The sequence below is a fragment of the Podarcis gaigeae genome, assembly GCF_964106915.1.
Source record: "Podarcis gaigeae genome assembly, chromosome: 2".
In the NCBI taxonomy this organism is placed as follows: domain Eukaryota; kingdom Metazoa; phylum Chordata; class Lepidosauria; order Squamata; family Lacertidae; genus Podarcis; species Podarcis gaigeae.
Genome location: NC_139679.1, coordinates 66,303,937 through 66,314,204, shown reverse-complemented (window position 1 = coordinate 66,314,204; position 10,268 = coordinate 66,303,937). Strand labels below are relative to the sequence as shown.

At 43.1% G+C, this 10,268-nt stretch overlaps 1 long non-coding RNA gene across 1 annotated transcript; it reads right to left on the bottom strand.

Annotated features, from left to right (window-relative positions):
* Positions 1–2,341: 2,341 nt before the first annotated feature.
* LOC310838574 lies at positions 2,342–9,818 on the bottom strand. The gene is made up of 2 exons (XR_014561048.1): positions 9,649–9,818; positions 2,342–2,629 (listed from the first exon to the last, which is right to left on the bottom strand). It is a non-coding gene; the product is annotated as an uncharacterized lncRNA (long non-coding RNA).
* Positions 9,819–10,268: the final 450 nt, after the last annotated feature.

The following is a 10,268-nucleotide window of genomic DNA, read 5'->3' as shown; positions in this document are numbered from 1 at the left end:
ATTTTTGGGGTGGGGGTGGGGGTGGGAAACTTAAGAATTCACCATTGAATTACTGTTGTCCCATAAGTGATTTTCACATTGTCCCCATGGCAGAAGAGCCTCTGGTGTTCCCAGAACATTATATACTAGTTTGTGGTATCTGTTCACAGTGTCTTTAAATTTAATTGCAATATCATGACCTTTCCAACAAATCCACTTCCAGCCTCTCATGTTAGTTAACTGTGTACAACACTATTCCTTAAAAGCACATTTGAAGCACATTCTTTCCCCCAAAGAACACTGGGCACTGTAGTTTGTCCCTCACAGAGCTACAATTCTCAGCGATCCTTAGCAAACTACAGTACCCAGAATTCTTTAAGGAAAAGAAAGTGCTTCAATTTGAGTGTGCACATGGCAAAAGGAAATTCACTTTCCTAGGACTGCAGTATTATTTCCTCCCACACAATGGAGGTGGGTGGCAGAAGAGGAGTAGAATCAGCAGGACAGGTGTACACTATAAACTGGAGTGGGGAAACACACTGTTTAGAGCTAAATTTGTAAGAAGGACAATGCTGGATTTACGTATAAGCTAAACAAGCTATAGCTTAGGGCCCCACTCTGTTGGGGGCCCCAAAAAAAATTAAAGGGGGAAAAACTGGATGTACATTTCCAAAATATAAGATAAAAAGCAAATAAAATAAAACCTACATACAGTAACAGTGTTTTGTGTTGTGTAGGCTCCTATGATGTAAGTATTGGGCCTCGCCTGCAAGCCTGCTCCCGAAAATATCACTGGTTTGCTCATTTCTATATATAGGGTGCTTGCATTCTGCATGGACTGGTTGCATGGCAACATGTGCAAATGGCTTTAGATACCTATTAGGTCCATAAATTACCATATAGCATATATTCAACACAAAAAACAGTGATTGTTGTTGACAAAGGACAGCTGGACATATAAAGGGCCACATTACCTTCAGTAGCATAGGGCCTCATCAAACCTAAATCCAGCCCTGAAGAAGGACACACCCCTCCTAAAAAAAGGCTAATAGAAAGGAGAGTTTAGCCTTGCTGGGACCAACTAAGAACAGGCCAGTGGCCCTTTTAGTCCAATGGACGACCAGATGCCTGTGGGAAACCTGCAAGGTAGACATGAGGACAACAGCCCTCTCCCAACCCGCAGTTCTCAGCACCTGGTATTCAGAGGCATAATGCCTCTGACAGTGGTGGTAGAATGCAGCCGCTGTGGCTAGTAGCTGTTGAGCAAGGGTTCTGTGCTGTACTCTTTGTTCTGGACTGTGCTGCTCATCCTGCAAATCCCTAGTCTGCCATCACCCATCAGGATTTGCAGTGATCAAGCACGACATTATCTTGAGTGCTGAATTGGCATGGCTGGCCCTCAACACCCTCTTTGTCTAGAAGACTCTTTTCCAAAATACTGTTATGAACATCCATTTAGATTTGAGTGCGTATATTAAGTTTGATTTCATTACCAAAAACTCAAAGAGCTTTGTGAATGACGAAATATTATATGATCTCCTGTCCGGCTCTGTATGCCTGCAACTGTAGGCATGCTGTATTATTGCTCCAGAGCAACTGCAATTTATGGACAGAGGGACTTTAAAGAAATAAGTTGTCTCTTGAATCAAATGTGACATAGAGTGTGTGTTCTTAAGGTGATGGTATTCTAGACATCTTTCATCGGTTTGCACATAATCGCTGTGGAAAATGGAACTTTGTTCAATGTAGCGCTTTCTGCTAGAACAGAACCAAAAAGTTAAACTGAAAATCGATCCTCAAATGATTATGCTTTGCACAGCTATCTTATTCATTATGTTTTGCTAGCTATTGACCAAGAAAGATGCCATTTTGCTAATCTGCCACTATAGCGGAACATCTCTGTTTCGACATAAGGACTGGCATTGCTGGGCTGGAATGTGAGTGTGCAAAGATCTGAAGGTACAACATTGCACATACAAAATCAGAAATCATGTTGCAGTGCCATGGACAAAACTGCCAACTTTGGGATTTGTGAGTCCTTGAATATTGCATAAAACACACTTAAAGAATTATTTCTTGGAACTGAACATTGTTAACATTTTCCCTGTATCAGGAAGCTTTTTTTTCTCAGAGGGAAATTGGAACAGTCAGCCTTCAATCCATTCTGCACATCTTTATTTGATTCTAAAAGCAAAAGTGACATATTTAAAACTCTACCATTTAAATTCACAAATTGTTCTACATTCAGGAGAACTGCCAAAAGCATTGCTTTTAATATATTTTAAAATTTCCTTTCATCCCATCCCTGAGAGCCAAGATACTTATTTCATTACAGGCATAACTTCTCCACCCCCCCTTTCCCCCCAAAAAGAAACATTTAAAATCCAGTAGAAACCCATCCAAGTTTCTCATACTCTGAGTGAGACTCTCCAATTAACATTTGTTATATAGTGGCGCTAGCGCAAAAAAAAAAAAGTTATTGAAGCTTTTTGGGAAATGGGCAAATGTTGCTGAAGAGAGCTATAAACTTTGGGCTCAATCCCTTCACAGTAGTGTGCTATGCCTTCCATCAAAAAGCTGAAGTCTGGCCTCACGTACTTGGAAACAGGACAGATTCAGTTCTTGGCTCTGTATGCTGGCAGAAAAAGAACTGCAGAACAGAAAGGAGAGAAAACTAGAGTGAGAGATAGACGTTTCACAGCCAACATAGATATCACAAACGAGCGAGACTGTGTACAGTAGTACCTTGGGTTAAGAACTTAATTCGTTCTGGAGGGCCGATCTTAACCTGAAACCGTTCTTAACCTGAGATACCACTTTAGCTAATGGGGCTTCCTGCTGCCGTGGCGGCACAATTTCTGTCCTCATCCTGAAGCAAAATTCTTAACCCAAGGTACTATTTCTGGGTTAGCAGAGTCTGTAACCTGAAGCGTCTGTAACCTGAGGTACCACTGTATTAGTGGACACGGACCATTTTTCAGTGTTTTAACATTTGAGAGCCACTGAAGTGTCTGTAACCTGAGATACCACTGTACACACCAAACACTTAAAGCACATCCCCTGCAAAAAGAAAAAGTATCCTGGGAATTGTCGTTGACCCCTCAGAGAGCTACAATTCCCAGCACCCTTAACAAACTACAATTCCTATGATTCTTTCCCCAGCCCCGGGTGATGTGCTTTAAAAATAGGAAAACAGAACGGAAGAAGAAAGTTGACCCCCGCCCCCCAGTGCTGCAGTCTTAATTTAAATTGGGAGTCTAAATTGGCCACATTTGCTATTTTAAATAACTGCAAGAGATCCAGCTACAGATCTCCTGCCATTGCATCTAGCTGCAACTTAAATTTAGAAGTGCAGGCAAATGTTCAGAATATCTGAGAAATGCTGCCTGAGCAGAAGCAAGCAGAAAGTGGGGGAGGGGGGAATGTGCAAACTAGGAGTCACTAGCACTACCAAGGTAATCATACACATACTCAGAATTAAGCCCCACTGACTTCAGAAGACCTTAATCCTAGTTTTGTGGGTTTAGGGTTGCAGCCTGCAGACCTTTCAAGTGTCCCTATTTTCCAGGGATGTCCCTGATTTAGAGAAGATGATCTGGAACGTCCCACTTTTCTTTAGGATGTCCCTACAGTGGTACCTCGGGTTAAGTACTTAATTCGTTCTGGAGGTCCGTACTTAACCTGAAACTGTTCTTAACCTGAAGCACCACTTTAGCGAATGGGGCCTCCTGCTGCTGCCACGCCACTGGAGCACGATTTCTGTTCTCATCCTGAAGCAAAGTTCTTAACCTGAAGCACTATTTCTGGGTTAGCGGAGTCTGTAATCTGAAGTGTATGTAACCTGAAGCGTATGTAACCTGAGGTACCACTGTATTTTCACTGGAGAAATGTTGGAGTGTATGGTACAATGTCCCTATTTTCATTCGTGGGTATGGAGTTATCTGACCCCCGAGTCGTCTGAAGGCAATCCTGTATAGGGAAATGTTTTTTAATGTTTAATGTTTTGTTGTGTTTTTATATATGTTGGAAGCTGCCCAGAGAGGCTGGGGCAACCCAGGAAGATGTGTGAGGTATAAATAGTAAAATTATCGGAGAAATGTTGGAGGGTATGAGCCTGCAGCCCGCTTACCTGCTGAACTCACCAATAGTTCCTTTTGTGGTTCCTTTTGGCACGCAAAGGCAGCGAGAGCACATATGGGTGCAATTTTAAGAAAGTAAGCCTGTGTGTGGCTAATGCTGCTTAGCTCAAAATACCGTACTTAGTTTAAGCTACTTGCCAGCCAATTAAGCTCCTCTGAATCCAGTACATGACAGGTTAAGGGTCTTTCCTGCTCCTGCGAGGCTCTCCACACATAGCCTTGCACTCTCTTCAGCTATCAGGCAAAATGATAGCTACTGCAGGGCAAACACGTCATCACTTCAGGCAACACACCTCTTACCTGTCAGGAACACAGGGTTTTGCAGCATGTCACAGGGAACAGCAGATGAAAGTCCCTGCCCTTCCTCATTCCACTGCAAGAGGCAGGAGCGGAGCTAGAGGAATTTAGAGATTTCCAGAGATTTCAGAGGCAAGAACTGTGATTCTACTCCTGGGACTTTGGCGTCTTATCCCACCCTCTCCCCCCATCCCAAACATAGGCATAAAAGACGGCAGGCCGTGGATTGTGATAAATGTATGCCTCTTTAAAAAAATACATGCAAATAAAATAATAAAAGCTTTTTTAGTTTTATTTTATTCTATCACTTATCTTTTCAGCTTTGGAAATAAAGATATGATGTGTTTATTTAGTCAGCTGGATTTCGATGTTTCTGATTAACCTGTGATTAAAGAAACACAAACTGATAAAACTAGGAGGAGACTGAGAGGGTTAATAGCAAGACTCCTTGTTTTCCTTCAGCAGCTACAGCAGAACTGGAGGACCCGACCCCCTGTAGACATTGCTGGACTCCCAACTCCTCAGCTCCAGCCAGCATGGCCAATGGTTAGGGATGATGAAGGGTCGTAGCATCTCCAACCCTGAACCACAGAGATGGTCTAAAATATTTTGGTGCCTAGGACAGAAAATCCAAATGACAATCCCCATGCTTACTTGGTGGTAAACATATAGTAAAATATAAAATAGTTATATATTGCCTGGTAATTTGGTTGGCCCCTTCATTGTACAGTGTATCATTATAGCTGAAACATACATGACATGTAATGGGCTATAACTGGTGCTTCAATAAAAGTAAATAGTCCTGATCAAAATACTGGAAGCAGAACAGACAGACATGTGCATAAATCTCTTTGCTGGAATCAAATGGATTTTTTAAATGCTTTACTTTGTTGGGGATATTATTATTATTATTATTATTATTATTATTATTAATCTGTTAGTCGCTTTATCTTGCCAAAGGCAACCCAAAGCAATTTATAAGCTAACAAAAACAATAAAATCCCACATAGATACATTAAAACCAAGAAGGGAAAACACACACAATAAATTAAAAACAACCCACACAACTTCTGTTCTGCTTCTCTACAATCACAAGGCCCCATTGCTTCAGTCCCTAAATATAGTCATTTATGATGTCTATACTATATAAAAAAATGTGTGTACATATGTGTGCATCTGTCTATCTCTTTAAAAAATCAGAGTGATTTCCAAGTCAGCCAACAGAAAAGACATCGGACAGAAATGACATCAGATATAAAGCAGCACCAAGGTGCACCACCGCACTGCGTGCTTGCGTGTTTAACTGTCATATGCAGCGAAACAGCCAAGACGGAGGCAGAATGGCTTGCCAAGAGTTGTGTGAGCAGAGACTGGGTCACCATGCTGAAAGGGCACCTTGTCAACCTTTGAGCAAATCTCTGCAGTCGAAGGGTGCTGAAATCCCCAATCAAAGATGGGCCGAGGCTCCATCTGGGTTTCATCTATAGAGGGAGAGAGATGCATCTTCTTACCCCCCCCCCACCTTCCCCTCCTCCTTGCTGCTCGCCAACTTCTAAACAAGCATTCCGATGGGCTTTGGAACAGAGAGACTGTCTCAAACTCCCAGGAAGCCATTGGGCCATAGTGGAGCCAGCCTCCTCCTCATCCATCATCCTTATCAGCGTACTCTGGCAGGGCTACGGTCCCTGGCAGCAAGGCCTGCTAGGACAGAGAAAGTAGGCTCAGTTGAGAAGGGAGCCCTCGTGGAGACAAGGAGGGGCGCACCGGGACGATAAGCCACACCACAAACAAAAACAACTGTCCTCATTTGAAACTTCAAAGCCTATTGGGCTTTAAATTTATATGGCTTAGGAATGAGGCTGTATCAATAGTTTGATAGGAGGACGCTGGGAGAGATGGCTACAGGTAGGAAGGAGTGAAATTCTGAAACAGTTTGAAGGCAATGGCTTCGTAACACGTACTTCATACATATCACACAGGGAGCTCAGACAACTGGCAATCTGATTTCACATGTCACAAGACTGAGGTTCTCAAAAGACACTCGATTTCAAAAGAGAGATCTTGTCTTGTGTGCTGTATTCTTGCAGCGCTTAGTGAGTAGGTTCAAAATAATATTTTTATTACATGAAGATCCCACCTTCACTTCAAAGGTCTCCCACTCTCCATATTATTATCATCACAACAACCTTGCGAGGTAGGTTAGACTAAGAGCTGGTGACTGGCCCAAAACAAAAGAGCTTCACCTACTACACCACTGTGGCTCTCAAATGTTAAAACACTGAAAAATGGTCCGTGTCCACTAATACAGTGGTACCTCAGGTTACAGACGCTTCAGGTTACAGACTCTGCTAACCCAGAAATAGTACCTCGGGTTAAGAACTTTGCTTCAGGATGAGAACAAAAACCGTGCAGCGGCAGCGGGAGGCCTCATTAGCTAAAGTGGTACCTCAGGTTAACAACAGTTTCAGGTTAAGAACGGACCTCCAGAATGAATTAAGTTCTTAACCCGAGGTAACACTGTACAGTTTTGTGTTGTCAGTCCCCAGAGATGTGATGTTCAGCAGCCCAAACCCCTCCAAACCTCAAGACCAGCACAAAAATATTGTAACTGATATAGCTTGACCTTTGGGGCACTTTCCAAAGTGTGTGTATGTGAGCACAAATGCTTCATGTACGTAAACTACAGGTTTATATAATGGGTTGTATGGTAAACTATAGGCGCAATGCAGCAAAAGAAAATAATGGAATGGCTCATATACCATTGGTTAGGTGCCAGGCAAAAACATTTCTTTTCCACCAGGCCTTTGGCTTTTAATTATTCGCGTGGACAGGCAGAGCCCCCCAAACCCTGGGCGGCCCCGGTGTGGAATAACGATTCAAGACAACATGCTATGGGATTAAAATTGGCCACAACATTATTATGTTTCAGATGTGGGTAGACCTTGGCTCAGGCATTGGGCGTTTATCCCTCCCAGTCCCCCGTTGGGGATCTGGGGAACATCAGGGTTATCCAGTGTGAGTGGGGGATGGGCTGGCTCTGGAAAACACATGTTCAAGCAGAGACAGCCCACCCCCGTTACAACGCCGCAGGGGAGAGCAATGATGACCTCTAGGCCAATGCCAACGGCCAACGCCTTCCCTCAAACAACCCCTTTAACAGGTAACCCTGGTATCGCTGCCACGAAGAGGAGGGGAGCATGGGCCACCGCTGCACACACCCCCATTTAGACTAAAGGATTCCGCCCAAGGCCTGATACCGCCAAAGTTGTGACGTTTTGCTACGGGAAAGGAAAATCTGCCAATGCAGGAGAATTTCTTTCCAGCCCTTCAACAGCAACCTTGACGTAGCAGCGCCTGCGTACCTGTGGAGAAACAGTTAATCTGCAAAAGAAGTCTTAACTGAGGGTAGGTAGGGTGGGAGAAGCTCTGGAGCCAACTGACGATTCCCAGGTAAGATCCTCCCCCTATTGTGTGGGCAGGTAGTCCCTCCCCCTACCTGGCCTGATCACCTTGGCAATGCCTCCCCAGGCAGGATTGGGCAACTGGCTGAGGTAGGCAGAGACCTCCAGGTATCCCACCTGGGGGGAGGTGAAGCCAAGCCTGTGCTAATGGTGCCGCACAGGGTCCAGGGGGTTGCGCACGACCACGCAAAGGGCATCCCCCATTTAATGTGGGGAGCGGTCATTGTGGCCTCCAACCATGGTTGGGATGTTTTAGTCCTGTCTTTTAAAAATATGAATGGGTTTTAGATTTTATTCTGTTTTAGTTTTATGCTGGTTTAAATATATGTGTTATTTATTATTGTAAGTCACTTTGAGTTATTATTTGTTTTTTAAAAAAGGTGACTAATCAATTTAAATTAGCAACAACAACAACAACAACAATTCCTGGACCTAATCACAACAAACATTTCCTGTTTCATACCCATACTTAAAAACCACAACACAGACCACCATGTCTTATACCCCCCTCAGAGTCACCTTGAAGATAACAGAGCTGGGCAAGATTGCTGCCTGAAGGCACAGAGCAAACATCAGGATCCTAACCTAGTGTTTGCATTATAAGATTAATGCAAGGAGCATTTTCAGGGAAGAACTGATGAGCTGGAACCTCAATCATTCTTCTCTGCAAATTCCATCACACCTTCCAAGGTGGCTTATTCCCATCCCTTACAAATAGCCTAAACAACATTTGAGGAGGGATACATCCATTTTTGTCCCAGGGTTGTGTGTGATAAACATGCCAACATCAAGTGCAGTTCTGTACTGTACAGTTGATGGAGAATAGTTGCTATTTTAATTGTATTTTAAATACCTAAAAATGATACGGCCCTGAAGAAGCATCTCCACCCCATTGATCACTAATGGTCCAGCTCTGAGGGCCTTCTGGCAGTTCCAATACTGCAAGATGTGAAATTACAGGGAACCAGGCAGAGGGCCTTCTCAAGTCGTACCCACCCTGTGGAACACCCTCTCAGCACATGTCAAAGAGTTACACAACTGTTTTGGGAAGCTTTTAATGTTTGTTTTCCCACCCCCGCTCTGTATTTTTCTCAGAAGCCGCCCAGAATGGCTAGGACAATCCAGTCAGATGGGCAGGCTATAAGAAATTATTGTTATTATTGTTGTTGTTATTGCTGCTGCTGCTACTACTATTACTTGGGTTTTTTGAGAGACAAAATGATTGCATGCATTTTGATAGGAGAAATAAATACCATCTATGTTTGCTTTATTTTACAGAAATCCTCAAGACTTCTGATCACACTTCTTTGGCACACCACCTACCTCTTTTTCTCCAGACTGCCATTCAGTTTTGTTCACCTGCTATGTGTGGAATTGCCTACTAAAGTTCTAGTTAAGGAAGGAGATTCAGATGCCCCCCGCCCCGTTTGCCTTCTTAAAGGGATAGTGCTTTTCAGACCACTCCAAAAACTGGTCTTGAAGATATCTCCTATATATATATTGACACACAAGCTTCTTGTCAGTCCCCTCTCCTTCCTTTGTACTGAGGATTCAGAGTGTAAATACACATCTGTGCATATAAATAAAAATATTTGTTATAATTACATTCATGCAAACAGTCCACTCTCTTCTGTGGTTTATATCAGCCCCTTAAGTTTGTAATTTATCTTGGCGCAGTCTAGACTGGAGCCACTTTGAAGCTGCTTCAAACAGGATGAGAACAAACAATTTTTCCAAAGTGGTTGGATTAGAAAAAAGGATTGGTCACTCACTGCACTTTCCAAACTGCAGCTATCCTGGGTTGTTGCTAAATACTGCACGGGAACTAAGGTCCTGCTGTCTCTCACTCTCCAGCTTTCACTTCTAGTTAGGAAAGGTGGGAAACCAAATGAGTTTGGAAGATCAATCTTAAAAGATGCAGACTCTCTCTGTCTCTGTCTGTGTGTGTGTGTGTGTGCGCGTGCGCAAGTGCAAGTGCAAGTGCAAGAATGTAGATATTTTCATCTGTAGTTAATATTTTTTATAGCTATATATAAAAGAATGTAGAATTCGTTCTTGCAGGAAATATATATTCCAGAGTGCTGTTGCATAGCACAGTGGTTAAATTCATTGGATTATTTTAGACAAAACAGTTCTCAGCATCAACTTCAACCCCCCCCACTAAGGTAGTAATAATATCAGTATACCTTATTGTAAGGTTTGTGGGGATAATGTATGTGGAGTGCATTGTGCACTTTGGGGGGGGGGGAAGGTGTCTAATTACCAAAGGGCTCTGGATTACTTGCAATTGTGTGAATTTGATAGTCAAGAAAACCAATTCTGACAAGTAAGCACGGAGAATGGAACCACTCCAAACATAGCATTTCAAAGGGTGTGGAGGAAAAGCATTGGT